The sequence below is a fragment of the Pseudophryne corroboree genome, chromosome 10, assembly GCF_028390025.1.
Source record: "Pseudophryne corroboree isolate aPseCor3 chromosome 10, aPseCor3.hap2, whole genome shotgun sequence".
In the NCBI taxonomy this organism is placed as follows: Eukaryota; Metazoa; Chordata; class Amphibia; order Anura; family Myobatrachidae; genus Pseudophryne; species Pseudophryne corroboree.
This window is the reverse complement of record NC_086453.1, coordinates 142,153,200-142,169,092: the sequence shown is the minus strand read 5'-3', so window position 1 is coordinate 142,169,092 and position 15,893 is coordinate 142,153,200. Positions and strand designations below refer to the sequence as shown.

Here is a 15,893-nt window from a genome sequence, read left to right as displayed (position 1 = left end):
CAAACGCAGCCGCGGTAAGTCTTGGAACAGACAGGGCCCCTGCTGCAGCAGGTCCTGTCTGAGCGGCAGAGGCCATGCGTCCTCTGAGATCATCTCTTGAAGTTCCGGGTACCACGCTCTTCTTGGCCAATCCGGAACCACGAGTATTGTCCTTACTCCTTGTTTTCTTATTATTCTCAGTACCTTTGGTATGAGAGGCAGAGGAGGGAACACATAAACTGACTGGTACACCCACGGTGTCACTAGAGCGTCCACCGCTATCGCCTGAGGGTCCCTTGACCTGGCGCAATATCTCTCTAGTTTTTTGTTTAGGCGGGACGCCATCATGTCCACCTGTGGCCGTTCCCAACGATTTACAATCAGTGTGAAGACTTCTGGATGAAGTCCCCACTCTCCCGGGTGGAGGTCGTGCCTGCTGAGGAAGTCTGCTTCCCAGTTGTCCACTCCCGGAATGAACACTGCTGACAGTGCTAGTACGTGATTTTCCGCCCATCGGAGAATCCTTGTGGCTTCTGCCATTGCCGTCCTGCTTCTTGTGCCGCCCTGTCGGTTTACATGGGCGACCGCCGTGATGTTGTCTGACTGGATCAGTACCGGCTGGTGTAGAAGCAGGGGTTTTGCCTGAGTTAGGGCATTGTAGATGGCCCTTAGTTCTAGAATATTTATGTGTAGGGAAGTCTTCTGACTCGACCATAGTCCTTGGAAGTTTCTTCCCTGTGTGACTGCCCCCCAGCCCCGAAGGCTGGCATCCTTGGTCACCAGGACCCAGTCCTGTATGCCGAATCTGCGGCCCTCTTGAAGATGAGCACTCTGCAGCCACCACAGCAGAGACACCCTGGTTCTTGGAGACAGGGTTATTAGCCGATGCATCTGAAGATGCGATCCGGACCATTGGTCCAACAGGTCCCACTGAAAGATTCTGGCATGGAACCTGCCGAAAGGAATTGCTTCGTAAGAAGCCACCATCTTTCCCAGGACTCGCGTGCCGTGATGCACCGACACCTGTTTTGGTTTCAGGAGGTCTCTGACTAGAGATGACAGCTCCTTGGCTTTCCCCTCCGGGAGAAACACTTTTTCCTGGACTGTGTCCAGAATCATTCCCAGGAACAGTAGACGTGTCGTCGGAACCAGCTGTGACTTTGGAATATTCAGAATCCAACCGTGCTGGTGTAGCACCTCCTGAGATAGTGCTACTCCTACCAACAACTGCTCCCTGGATCTCGCCTTTATTAGGAGATTGTCCAAGTACGGGATAATTAAAACTCCCTTTTTTCGAAGGAGTATCATCATTTCCGCCATTACCTTGGTAAACACCCTCGGTGCCGTGGACAGTCCAAACGGCAGCGTCTGGAATTGGTAATGGCAATTCTGTACCGCAAATCTGAGGTACTCCTGGTGAGGATGATAAATGGGGACATGCAGGTAAGCATCCTTGATGTCCAGGGATACCATGTAATCCCCCTCGTCCAGGCTTGCAATAACCGCCCTGAGCGATTCCATCTTGAACTTGAATTTTTTTATGTATGTGTTCAAGGATTTCAAATTTCAAATGGGTCTCACCGAACCGTCCGGTTTCGGTACCACAAACAGTGTGGAATAGTAACCCCGTCCTTGTTGAAGTAGGGGCACCTTGACTATCACCTGCTGCGAATACAGCTTGTGAATTGCCTCTAGCACAGCCTCCCTGCCCGAGGGAGTTGTTGGCAAGGCAGATTTGAGGAAACGGCGGGGGGGAGACGCCTCGAATTCCAGCTTGTACCCCTGAGATACTACTTGAAAGATCCAGGGATCCACCTGTGAGCGAGCCCACTCATCGCTGAAATTTTTGAGGCGGCCCCCCACCGTACCTGGCTCCGCCTGTGGAGCCCCACCGTCATGCGGCGGACTTGGAAGAAGCGGGGGAGGACATTTGCTCCTGGGAACCTGCTGTTTGTTGCAGCCTTTTTCCCCTACCTCTGCCTCTGGACAGAAAAGACCCGCCTTTTCCTCGCCTGTTTTTCTGGGTCCGAAAGGACTGTACCTGATAAAACGGTGCTTTCTTAGGCTGTGAGGGAACATGGGGTAAAAATGCTGACTTCCCAGCTGTTGCTGTGGAAACTAGGTCCGAGAGACCATCCCCGAATAACTCCTCACCCTTATAAGGCAAAACTTCCATGTGCCTTTTGGAATCTGCATCCCCTGTCCACTGCCGAGTCCATAAGCCTCTCCTAGCAGAAATGGACAATGCACTTATTTTAGATGCCAGCCGGCAGATCTCCCTCTGTGCATCTCTCATGTATAAGACTGAGTCTTTTATATGCTCTATGGTTAGCAGAATAGTGTCCCTGTCTAGGGTGTCAATATTTTCTGACAGGGAATCTGACCATGCAGCGGCAGCACTGCACATCCATGCTGACGCAATAGCTGGTCTAAGTATAATACCTGAGTGTGTATATACAGACTTCAGGATCGCCTCCTGCTTTCTATCCGCAGGCTCCTTCAGGGCGGCCGTATCCGGAGACGGAAGTGCCACCTTTTTAGACAAACGTGTGAGTGCTTTATCCACCCTAGGAGGTGTTTCCCAACGTGCCCTATCCTCTGGCGGGAAAGGGAACGCCATTAGTAATTTTTTAGAGATTATCAATCTTTTATCGGGGAAAGCCCACGCTTCTTCACACACTTCATTTAATTCTTCAGATGGGGGAAAAACTACGGGTAGTTTTTTCTCCCCAAACATAATACCCTTTTTAGTGGTACCTGGGTTTATATCCGAAATGTGTAACACCTCTTTCATTGCCTCAATCATGCAACGAATGGCCCTAGTGGACATTAGATTAGACTCATCGTCGTCGACACTGGTATCAGTATCCGTGTCGACATCTGCGTCTGCCATCTGAGGTAGCGGGCGTTTTAGAGCCCCTGATGGCCTTTGAGACACCTGGGCAGGCACGAGCTGAGAAGCCGGCTGTCCCACATTTGGCATGTCGTCAAATTTTTTGTGTAAGGAGTCGACACTTGCACGTAATTCCTTCCATAAAACCATCCACTCAGGTGTCTGCCCCGCAGGGGGTGACATCACTTCTATAGGCATCTGCTCCGCCTCCACATAATTTTCCTCATCAAACATGTCGACACAGCCGTACCGACACACCGCACACACACCGGGAATGCTCTAACAGAGGACAGGACCCCACAGAAGCCCTTTGGGGAGACAGAGAGAGAGTATGCCAGCACACACCAGAGCGCTATATAATGCAGGGACTAACTGAATTATGTCCCCTATAACTGCTATAATATTTACTGCGCCTAAATTTAGTGCCCCCCCTCTCTTTTTTACCCTTTCTGTAGTGTAGACTGCAGGGGAGAGCCAGGGAGCTTCCTTCCAGCGGAGCTGTGAGGGAGAAATGGCGCCAGTGTGCTGAGGGAGATAGCTCCGCCCCTTTTTCGCTGACTTTTCTCCCGCATTTTTAAGGATTCTGGCAGGGGTAATTATCACATATATAGCCTCTGGGGCTATATATTGTGATTGTTTTGCCAGCCAAGGTGTTTTTATTGCTGCTCTGGGCGCCCCCCCCCCCCCAGCGCCCTGCACCCTCAGTGACCGGAGTGTGAAGTGTGTATGAGGAGCAATGGCGCACAGCTGCAGTGCTGTGCGCTACCTTGGTGAAGACAGAAGTCTTCATGCCGCCGATTTTCCGGACTTCTTCTTGCTTCTGGCTCTGTAAGGTGGACGGCGGCGCGGCTCCGGGACAGAACACCAAGGCCAGTTCCATGCGGTCGATCCCTCTGGAGCTAATGGTGTCCAGTAGCCTAAGAAGCCCAAGCTAGCTGCAAGCAGGTAGGTTCGCTTCTTCTCCCCTTAGTCCCTCGTTGCAGTGAGCCTGTTGCCAGCAGGTCTCACTGTAAAATAAAAAACCTAAAAAATACTTTCTTTCTAAGAGCTCAGGAGAGCCCCTAGTGTGCATCCAGCTCGGCCGGGCACAAAAATCTAACTGAGGCTTGGAGGAGGGTCATAGTGGGAGGAGCCAGTGCACACCAGGTAGTCTAAAAGCTTTCTTTTAGTTGTGCCCAGACTCCTGCGGAGCCGCTATTCCCCATGGTCCTTTCGGAGTTCCCAGCATCCACTAGGACGTTAGAGAAACTTGTTTTACCATTAGATGATTTCCTTTGGTTAGACCCAGGACATAGGCCAAATTTGTATACTATTCTGAGGTGTACTCTTGATTACCTCTGTGCTTGGGATAGGATGATTAAAACCACAGGTGATGTTGTGTTGCTCTGCCCAGTAATCCTTGAAGGCTGTGTCTAAATTGATTCCAGCCCTCACCCTGTCTTCCTGAGTGGATTTGGGGCTGACCAAATGCCACGAACTTCCGAAAAAATGTTGTCATCACGTCATTTGATTAACTTCAATCTCAATATGGTATTCCTACATGTGACTTCTATAAGTATATGCGTGTTCATCATTAGCTTCAGACAATGCACATAGGTCCTCTAGGTCTGACCGCACCCCTGTCTTCCATAGTTTCAACGCTGACCTCCCCATCCCAAAAGGGTTCCATCTCTGTGTGGTATAAACATCTTCAGGCCTCTAGTGAAAAGTATAAATATCAGATCAGATCAATCGGGAAGAAGATTTATACATTTTTTTGTTGGCTATAGAGAGGGAGAAAATATTCCAGAATGTATTAAAATGACTAAATGTATAAATCATTTGGAAATGCTTGTTAGATTTGTACAAATGCTATGGCCGGTATTTTATGAGATGAAATCTTTATTTGGGCAATAAAAACGTCAATCTTTTACCGCTATCCACTTATAGGCCGCTTTTATCACCTGAAAAAGGACCCACAATTGTGCGATAATCTCCCAGTCCTGTGTGTTATTATGGCTGCGATGGCTGCTTAGGTTGGTACTCTCCTCCATACTTTCCGGTCATGTCCGTTGGTTCAGAATTTATAGGTGGCAGTCTTAAATCTCAATACTCAGGTGACAGGGATTGCACCCTCATTGAAACGTAAGACGGCCTTACCACACCATTATCCGACTTTGCTTCAGCCTCACTGTAGATATGTCACAGGTCACATCCTTATTGCCCAATACTGGAAGAATCCTAATCTCCCTATAACATTATAGCATATGTTCGGAAGAGTTAGATGGGGACCATTGGTTTTAAATATTCCACATCTGCCACTTCCACTTTGATTAAGTGGAGACTATAGTTTGAGTAATACATGGTATCAGGACCATCAGTGAGGTCCACGGTATCTTTTCGGTAATAGGTGTTAACTGGCTCAGTCCATAATACTCTGTTGGTCATCGTCAAGTCACTACTACTTTTTCTTTTCTACAGTTATTTACTATATATGTGATAGCCTGCTCTCCACTGGGAACACCCCCACCCACCACCCCCACCGTGTTCTCCTTTTGTCTTTTTGTTATTGTATTGTTTGATTTTTTTTGTATCTGTTTCATTTTTGTTGTATATTGTTAACACTAATTGTATACTGTACCATAGCCATTGTTGACTACATTAAAATATTAATAAAAAATTTCCAAGGTGAAATCTGATCAAATACAACAAAGTTTATATAAAGCATTTGGATAAGTTTGGCCCTTTGCAAGTTGACACCCATATGGTTACTTAACTCAGGAGGCACTAGTTACACTTACTTCAATCTCCCAATTAGTGGACTAATAAGAGCTGAGCATTGCCAGGTGGCATACCACCAAACCACTTATACCCCTTTCACATCGCACAAATAACCCGGTATCGACCCAGTATATTGCCGGCAATTACATCAAAGTATAGAGACTTCTGCAATGGTGAATTCCATCGGGTATGAATTAATATTATGTAACTGATGCATATCTCCCAACATTTACAATCAAATCAGGACTCCTTTGCGCGAGAAAGTTGTATGTGTCCGAAAAATGGGTGTGTATTGGAAATGGGGGCGGGGCGTGGTTTCACAGATACAGCAGTCGCAGGCCATGCCTCCCCATTTTCGTCCCGTTAACAGACACTGTGTACATTCACACAGCATCTATTCACTGCTGCTCTGCTAAGTGATAGGGTCATCCCAACTGCCTCACCCTCACCCCACCGTGGGACAAAGGGACAGTCCTTGAAAAATTAGAAAATCGGAACAGTTGTGAGGTATGCAGATGTATTAAGCCTTAGAAAGAAATAAAGTGGAGAGAGTTAAAGTACCAAGCAACCAGCCTGTCATTTTTCAAACATGCCCTCAACATGGCAGTTAGGAGCTCATTGGCTGGTATTTTATCTCTCTCTACTTTATCACTCTCCAAAGTTTAGTACATCTAACCCTGTGTGAGAATAATGTAAACATTGATGAGGATGAGCATGATAATAACGATGACATCTTGCCACTGTAGAGATCATTGACAACACCATTAGCTTAGCTGCCTTAAGACCATTTGTAGCTTGGTTTGTGGGGGCCCAAACAAACCAAACACTTCAGCCACATGAGTATAAGTCCCTGTCGCTGAAGTGCTTGGTTTGTTAAACTGTGCATGTCCTTTTTAATATCCAACATAAGGGTAGGTGGGAGGTACCAAGGACAATTCCATTTTCCACCACTTTTCTTTTATGCCACAGATGTGTGTTTTTGTTGCTACTCTGTCGCTCAGTAACCAGCCAGCTTGCTGCAGACTTTGGCGTACACTGGATGAGAACAATATTGTGAGCTGTGAGGTGGCCAAAATTGGAAATTAATGTTAGGCCCAAATGATGTGATTTTAGTACTTTTTTTCTAATTTTTTTAAAAATACAGATCCAAAACCAAAACATGTGAGAGCGCTTTTGGCAAAACCAAAACACAACAGTACAGATCCAAAACCAAAACATGGGGGTTAGTGCACATATCTAGTTTATTGGTACATGCTGTATACAGACGTGTTCTCACAGATCCTTCCTTTAAAAAGCAGCATGGCATGGCGATCCCACGTTGCGAACGTGCACTGATACTTTGCCTTTGTCCTGCTATTATTCGCGGGTGTGTGCGTACTCATGTGCCTGCGAATGCCACGGTATAAAACTGCTTGAAACGACAGGCAGCAGGAACATATTTTCCCACTGCCCGTTCCCATACTATGCTGCTGGGTCTCCTTCATAATGAAGGCAGTGGGAGTGTCTTACTCCCGCTGCCTGCGAACGCTGGCCGGTCCCCTGCATACATTTGCAAGTGCGTGCGTATGCACACACTAGCATATGCCATGTTGAGCTGGGAATCCTTGTCTGCAATGCGTTATCATCACAGGCAAGGATGTATGAGGGCACATCTGTACTTTCTGCTTTGTATATCTGGCACTAAAATGTCTCTTTATTGTATAGAGGTCATAAAGATTTTCAGTGTATTGTAACATGATCATTAGTTTCTGCATTGAATATAAGGTCACATCAGGATATCACATGCAGGAAAGTTTTCCATAAGCCAGATTTATCAAAGCAAGTTGCTGATCTGTGTTCAGAACTACTTTTCACACCTTTAGCATAGCCCGTGAGACCATTCTTTCCTGACACTTTCTCCAGTCCATTTATATTGACGTGTGGTACTGGCATTTATACGTCATTCAGAAATGTTAGTGATTTGGAGAATACTAATGATCAATGATGAGCTTGATTTTTTCTGGCTTATTGACATTTTAGTGTTCTAGTGAATTTATATCCTCAGAACCTTTAAAACTATACCGTAACAGTAAAGCCCAATTTGAATATAAAATGTTTAACATTGACAGTCAAACCTTTATTCTACATCTCTTTCTAGATCCTCCACCCACTCTTCCCGTAGAATAATGAAAATTGTTGGCAGGGACCAGTCTGTTGGCTCAAAGACTGAGGACAAATCTGCACATTCTCAGTGTTGCAGGAGAACTGCACACCCACATAGCATTATAAAAGGGAAATGTTCATAACGCGGACAATCCAAATCTTATGCAGGTATCAATTTACGCTGCCCACCTCAGTTATTTGCAGGATTGGCTTCATTTGTGAGAACATTTGTGTGAGCACAGAGAGTGCCTTTCTCATTGGGACTAGTTTGGTGCCTTTCCTCCAGTGAGACCAGCATTCCCTTCGCTGTCTGGAGTGCTTTGTTCTGTTGGACAGGTTATAGTTAACAGGGAAACGCTTGACATTTTCCCAGGCATCTGAAGTGTATTGCTTTGTTAGACCCTATAATCTGGTTTACATACAGGCTACACATTATGCCAATACAATTTCAAAGATAGTGTCCCTGAATGACTGTCAACTGTTTTTTTTGTTTTTTTTTTTCAATATCCCCTGATTAGGCCATTTTTGGGATAACATGCAGGTAATAAGGGGTGGCAAGAAAAGTGGTGCTGGTTGTGGCCACTGCTGCAAAAATCTGTGGCTGTGAGTTTGGATACATTTCCCCTTTTGTTTTTTCTTCCATGTCTGCAGGATGAAGTGAAGGCCTCTTTACAGAAAGAGATATTTACTTACCAATTCTTTGAGACATGGGAAGCTAAACTATAATGTGTGCCCTGCTCTGACTCTTTCTCCTATTAAATAAATTTTGCTTTCAGCATCACAATGTGCATGTGCAGTAAAACCGCAGGGCATGGGGCGCAGACAGTGTCGGACTGGGGCATCAAGGGCCCACTGGGGGAATGCTGTTGTAGGGGCCCATGCTTAAGGGTGTGGCTATGCTCCACTGGGGCGTGGCCAGCCACCACAGAGGTTTGGCTAACCATTACAGAGTACATGTTCTGTACCCCTTGGTAAATATATAATAAACCATATTCTTGTGAAGTATAATGTAACATAAGTATAATGCATAATTCAATTGCACTAAGATAGAGTCTGGAACCTGATCCCTAGAGGAGGAGGAGGGCCCACAGGCAGTGGGGCCCGCTGGTGGTTTCCCCTTTTCCCCTGTAGGCCAGTCTGACCCTGGGCGTAGAAAACGGGTAGGAAGGGGGGACGGATGGACTGGCAGGGGGTTTGAGGGGTCAGATTTCTGTTTGGTGGGCAAAGACTGTGTTTTATGACCCCTAATGAACGTCTACACTCCAGCTGCTGAAGAGTCTGCCCAGTGAAGCACCCCCTCCTGCAGTGGTTTTCGCTGGAAAGTTAAGTAAGGTGACATGGTGCACGTTGTGACTGTGCCCAATTCATCTGCGACATCAGAGCAACCCATCTGGAAATGTATCCGTGGTCTACCATGATGCAGAAAAGCCTAACACGGATCTTGATGGTTCATGTTCTTCAAGAACACACAGCTCCCTTTATTAAACTCTCCCTGACCTTGCAAAGCTTCACACGGCCACTCAGCGGCCATTTTCACGGAGTTCTGTGCATGCGCAGTAGGGAAATCTCAGGGAAAATGGCCACTGCGCAATTTTCCCGCAGATATGCACATGCGCAGTAGAGTCTGAGCCCTCTAGAGCTCACACTCTACAGCGCTCCGGGCAGAGAGGAGGGTGTCCAAACGGAGGAGGCTGAACACGGGCCTCCTCCTCTCTTAAAACGCCCCTGTCCCCTGCCTTATGCATTGGCCATCTATGTCTCGCTTAATTCCTGCCATCGGGCTGCCTTCCACTTGTTTGCACCTCATGTCACCTGTCTGTCTCCCCTCCCCCCTAGATTGTGAGCTCCTTGGAGCAGGGCCCTCATTCCTCCTGCTCTCACAACCCTCTCCGCTCACACTTCAATTACAGCTCTTTCCTAAGTAGCAAATGTCTAAACTCGCATTACCTATCTCTCATTACTGTTTATCTCTCCCAGTGGCTGCCTGCCCCTAGCAGTATGCTGATTATTCCTTTGCTTTCTTACATCGCAGCTGTAGTGTGTACTGAGAATTGAGGTGCTAATTGTTACCTGTGCTCTGTTTTATTTCCTCAGTTACTGCAATGTTACGTTCTGTGTACCCTGTATTGTCCTAATGTCTGCCATTTGTACGGCGCTGCGAAACACTTGTAGCGCCTTATAAATAAAATGTAATAATAATAATAATAACTTGTACGACGTGTTGAGAGAGTTTGTAACCAAAAATGAAGAGAGATAATGTATTTTTGGCAAAGTATACTGCAGGAATAGGCCTTCCATGCTACTCTCTGAAGTCATGGGGGCATATGTAATAGGGTCCAAGTTTGCTGGAGGCATGGGATGCTGGCTGATCTTGGACATTATTTTAAAGCGGCAAATGCCTTGTAAATGGTTGCCGTTTTAAAATAATATCCGAGATTGGCTGGCACCCCGCACCTCTGGCAAATTCGGACCGTATTAAATTCATATGCCCCATGGTATCTGTTCTAAACTTGGGAAGCTTTTTTAAAATATAGATTGTCTTAGTATACAATACAGTTGTTTATACTGATTTGTTTATTGAAAAAAAAAAAACCTCTAAATGTTCCATCCCATATAGTCACTGTTACAACTGTCATAAAACGCAGTGCTGGATTTACCACTACGCACGTGAGGCACATTGCCTAAGGGCAGAACCTGCTGGGAGCAGCACGGCAGTTCCCCCTCACTCCAGCATCAGAGCGGCGGCACAGCAGTGCCCCCCCCTCCCCCATGCACGCATCAGCGTAGTGGCGGATGACGGATGGAGAGGTGGGTCGGGAAGAGTGGCAGCTGGTGAGTTATCCCTGCATGCTCCTGCATGCTGTAAAAGGGGGAGAGGGAGAGGGGGAAGATGTTTGGAGGACAATATCATTGTGCTCGGGAGAGGGTTGGACGCCCAATATCATTGTGTTGGGGGGGAGGGGGGGTTGGTGGCCAATATCAGTGCTCGGGGGCGGCGGCAATGTTATTGTGCCTAGGGGCGCCCTGACCCCTAAATCCGTCTCTGGTAAAATGAGATATCAAAAGCGAGAAAAGGGGGCTGCTGGCCCTAAATTTGTCCTTGGTCTTTAGCCACCCTCTTCCCCCATGAAAATTTTTGTTCACATGCCCCTGAAGCTGGGATAGAACCTAGCATTGTAAAGGATTTAGGCTATACCTGGCAACTGCTTTATAACGCAGCTGTCCAGGCAAGGGGCCACTGCTAAATTGCAATTAGAAATAGGTCCCATATACTCATGTGGATATACAAAAATGGTTGCAGCGAGAAAAATGCAAAGAGATAGGTATAGCAACTGTGCCACCAAAGAACGACTTAAATGCCCAAGGGGAGGCTACTGATTTTTATTTTATTTATTAGTACTTTTAAATTGAGAACTAGATTTAATCCCTTGTCCACCTCGTATCACTGAGCCTCCAGTTCCTAACCATAATCCCCCCCCCCCCTGCAGCATAACCCTGACCTCCCCCCACAGCCTAAACCTCCAACCACATCCTAATACTGACCTCCCCTCCAGGCCTAACCTTAACTCACCAACCCGCAGCCTAACCCTAACCCTCCACCAGCAGCCTATCCCTAATGCTAACATTCTGACAATGTTGACATTTCAACTGTCGGCATTCTGAGAATTTTAACACATTGCCTGTTGACATTTTAACAATGTTAAAATTATAACTGTCGACATTTTGGTGTCGACATTGTCACATTTGTGACATTGTGACATTTGTGACATTTGTTATTTGTAGAATGAGGATCCTTAAGCATTAGACAAGCTATTCATCTTGTAATTTAATACAAGATGAGTAATACCTATTGATGTTCTCCAATTAGGTTAATTAGTAATTAGTAATACCAAAATAATGAATTCCCAGTGTAACATACTTTGGCCACTGAAATCCCACACTGTGAAGACAAACTGGCAAGTGGATATGTCATAATCATTTTTAAAATGATTACTGCACTAAATTAAACATACTGTTTTAATAACACATCCAAACGACATTTATAAAAACAATCTGAAAATATTTAACAAGAGATAACAAGGGACACTCAGTGTCGTCTATAGGCGATCGTCCGTCTGTGAGCACATCACGCAGGGAAAGGACTGACTGCTTCTGCAGCTGTCTCTGGCCCTCATTCCGAGTTGTTCGCTCGCTGGCTGCTTTTAGCAGCATTGCACACGCTAAGCCGCCGCCCTCTGGGAGTGTATCTTAGCTTAGCAGAATTGCGAACTAAAGATTCGCAGAATTGCGAATAGAAATTTCTTAGCAGTTTCTGAGTAGCTCCAGACTTACTCTGCCACTGCGATCAGTTCAGTCAGTTTCGTTCCTGGTTTGACGTCACAAACACACCCAGCGTTCGCCCAGACACTCCTCCGTTTCTTCAGACACTCCCGCATTTTCCCCAGAAACGCCAGCGTTTTTTCACACACGCCCAGAAAACGGCCAGTTTCCGCCCAGAAACACCCACTTCCTGTCAATCACACTACGATCACCAGAACGATGAAAACTCCTCGTTATGCCGTGAGTAAAATACCTAACTTTTGTGTAAAATAACTAACCGCATGCGCTCTGCGAACCTTGCGCATGCGCAGTAAGCGACTAATCGCAATATAGCGAAAATCGACAACGAGCGAACAACTCGGAATGACCCCCTCTATGCCCAGCCCAGCACACAGCAGCCAGTCCTCTGCAACGGGGAAGTGAGGGTGCAGGCCCGGGTAAAGAGTACCCCCTCGCCACTGCTCTTACCAGGATCATCAACACTTTTTGGGTGGATTTCTGAACCATAGTTAAAGGTTGTACAAGAACACCTGGATCAAAATGTAAGGAATGGCTTTATTCACTGTTCCACTTACCCAGCAAGAACATCTTTATTATTTGTTTGGAAAGATGTACTCTGCTTTCCACTCCTGTGTTGACTATAGGGAGTTATATGAAGTTACTTTTAAGAATTATTACCTTCTCCAGGGTAGGCGTTAAAAAAATAAAACACTTTCAAGACCACATACTAACATTTTGAGTATTCGGCCATGGCTTTCGGTATATGTATTAATATCAGCAGCAGCTCCAACCCCTGGGCTTCAGCGCCGACTACCTTGTGCAAGGGGGGTGGGGGGGGGGGGGGGCGACCGCTAAGCACATATACATAATCACATACATGTGAAGATGTATGTAATATATGTGCTGGCATGTGTCCGGATTGGCAGCAGTACTGCATACCACAACCATCATGCAGAACCCAGCACTGAGTCTGCGGGCGGGCTTATGAGAGGGTAGCCTAGTGCTGCGTCCTGGGTTCTGTATGGCAACTGTGGTATACAATGCCGCTGCCGATCTGGAAACACGCCAGCACATATATTACATTCACCTACACATGTATGTTTATACGTGCTTAGCGGTCCCCCCTTCACAAGGTAGTTGCTGCTGTGTATTATGCCCCTGCAAACTTCCACAATTTCATGAATTATGTTTTGAGCAAACAAAAAATTATTTGTAAAGATGACATTCTAATGTTTGTTTTAACTTCAAAGGACATTGCAAACTTTTCCATAGTGTGTCTGAAAGACTTCAGAAGAACTGACTGTACATAGGGTATATTCAGGGCCAATGCTAGGGTATTCGGCGCCCTCCTTCAAACTATCAATTTTGCGCCTTTCTACAAATACAACTGTGACTGATCTCATCCTCAGGGCTGTAGCTAGACATTTTGGTGCCCCCCTCCCCCTCAAGATCCACAACATGGACAGCGCGTGCCAAAGGCACGCCGCAAAAATATAGTGGCATCAAATTAATTATGATGCACAATAGTCTCCATTATTCAAAATTACGTCACACAGTAGTACCACTTATATACATTACGCCAGGTAGAGTCCCTTATATACATTATTCCAGATAGAGCCCCCATTTTACATATTGCACCAGGTAGATCCAGTCGCACATTATTCCAGGTAAAGCACCCTTTTACACATTGCTCAAGGTATAGTCTCCTTTTACAATGCCAGGTAGAGTCCCTTTTACACATTGTGCCAGGTAGAGCCCCTTTTACAATGCCAGGTAGAACCAGTTACACATTATTCCAGATAGAGCACCCTTTTACACAGTGCGCTAGGTAGAGCCCTCTTTTACACACTGAGCCAGGTAGAGTTCCCTTTTACACTTTGTGCCAGGTAGGGCACCCTTTTACAAATGCCACTTCCCCCAGCACACATTACTATGAACCCCCCTTCCCCAGCACATATTAATATGACCCCGTCTCCCCAGCATAGTAGTGTTTGCTAGTATCATTACACTGCATAGTAGTGTCCGTTAGTTACATTACATTGCACAGTAGTGTTCGCTAGTCACATTACACCGCATAGTAGTGTCCATTAGTCGCATTACACCGCACAGTAGTGTTCGCTAGTCACATTACACCGCACAGTAGCATCCGTTAGTCACATTACACTGCACAGTCTTGTCTGTTAGTCACATTAAATAGCACAGTAGTGTCCGTTAGTCACATTACACTGCACAGTAGTGTTCGCTAGTCACATTGAAGAGCACAGTAGTGTCCATTAGTCACATTACACTGCACAGTAGTGTTCGCTAGTCACATTAAAGAGCACAGTAGTGTCCATTAGTCACATTACACTGCACAGTAGTGTCCGTTAGTCACATTACACTGCACAGTAGTGTTCGCTAGTCACATTAAAGAGCACAGTAGTGTCCATTAGTCACATTACACTGCACAGTAGTGTCCGTTAGTCACATTACACTGCACAGTAGTGTTCGCTAGTCACATTAAAGAGCACAGTAGTGTCCATTAGTCACATTACACCGCACAGTAGCATCCGTTAGTCACATTACACTGCACAGTCTTGTCTGTTAGTCACATTAAATAGCACAGTAGTGTCCGTTAGTCACATTACACTGCACAGTAGTGTTTGCTAGTCACATTAAATAGCACAGTAGTGTCCATTAGTCACATTACACTGCACAGTAGTGTTCGCTAGTCACATTAAAGAGCACAGTAGTGTCCATTAGTCACATTACACTGCACAGTAGTGTCCGTTAGTCACATTACATTGCACAGTAGTACCCTTATACATTTTACACCACACAGGACAGCTGTTTATACATGTTACGCCAGAGTAAAAGCCTCTAATACACATTACGCCACAGTAGGTAACCTTATACATGTTATGCCAGGTAGAGCTGCTTATACACATTATGCCAGGTAGAGCCCATTATACACGTTATGCCAGGTTAAGCCCATTATACATATTATGCCAGGTACAGCCCATTATACCATGTACAACCCATTATGGGGGTCATTCAGACCCCGCCACATTAGTGGCCCGCAGTGCAGTTTGCCGGTGGCAGCAAACTGTGCATGTGCAGTGAGCATATACATTGCGGTCGCATCCCGATGGATGCGACCCCAATGTGATTGACAGGCGACAGTGCAGCAGGGTTAAGGTGTTGCGGAGGTGGCGCTGGAAAAAACGGGGGCGAGCCAGGACCATTTTCGGGGCGGCTGCATGACGTCACACACAGCCGCTTAAAAAAAAAGGCTGCTGGGGTCAACCTTAGATCAGATGCGTCGGCAATGTAATTGCGGATGCATCGGGAGGCGGCGCTACACATGCTGGACAGCCTTGCTTTGTGCTGGGTGGCCCTCAGCATGTGCAAAGATGAACTCAGAACTGGCTGTGTATGCAGCAATCTGCGTTTATCTCTGAATGACCCCCTATGCCAGTTATAGCTTTCATTCCCTCCACAGTGTGGCCTGGATACCTGCAGGAGGTCCTGGCTCGGGCGCTGCTCCTCCTCTCCCTTCTTCTCTGGTTTCTCGCAGGCTCCGTTATTCCAGTGGCTCTGGAGAGGGGTGGAGGGAGAGGGTTCTAATTACCCGGGCCTGGGACTGATGGAAGGGCCCGGCGGGGCTCTGGTCCGCTGCACTTCCACCCCCCTCCCACCTTTATTGGGCAGCAGCAGCAGCTCTCATCTTGGCAGCACAGCACATGCAGTGTGCTGTGCTGCAGTGGGGCAGAGGGGCTGCTGTTGCTGCTGAGCTTCTGTCTGTTTCTGTATGGGTGGG

General features: G+C 46.5%; 1 protein-coding gene across 1 annotated transcript in view; it reads right to left on the bottom strand.

Annotated features, from left to right (window-relative positions):
- SYT5 (synaptotagmin 5) overlaps nt 1-15,893 on the bottom strand; it is a 475,772-nt gene that overhangs the window by 355,092 nt on the left and 104,787 nt on the right. The gene's annotated exons all lie outside the window — the stretch shown is intronic.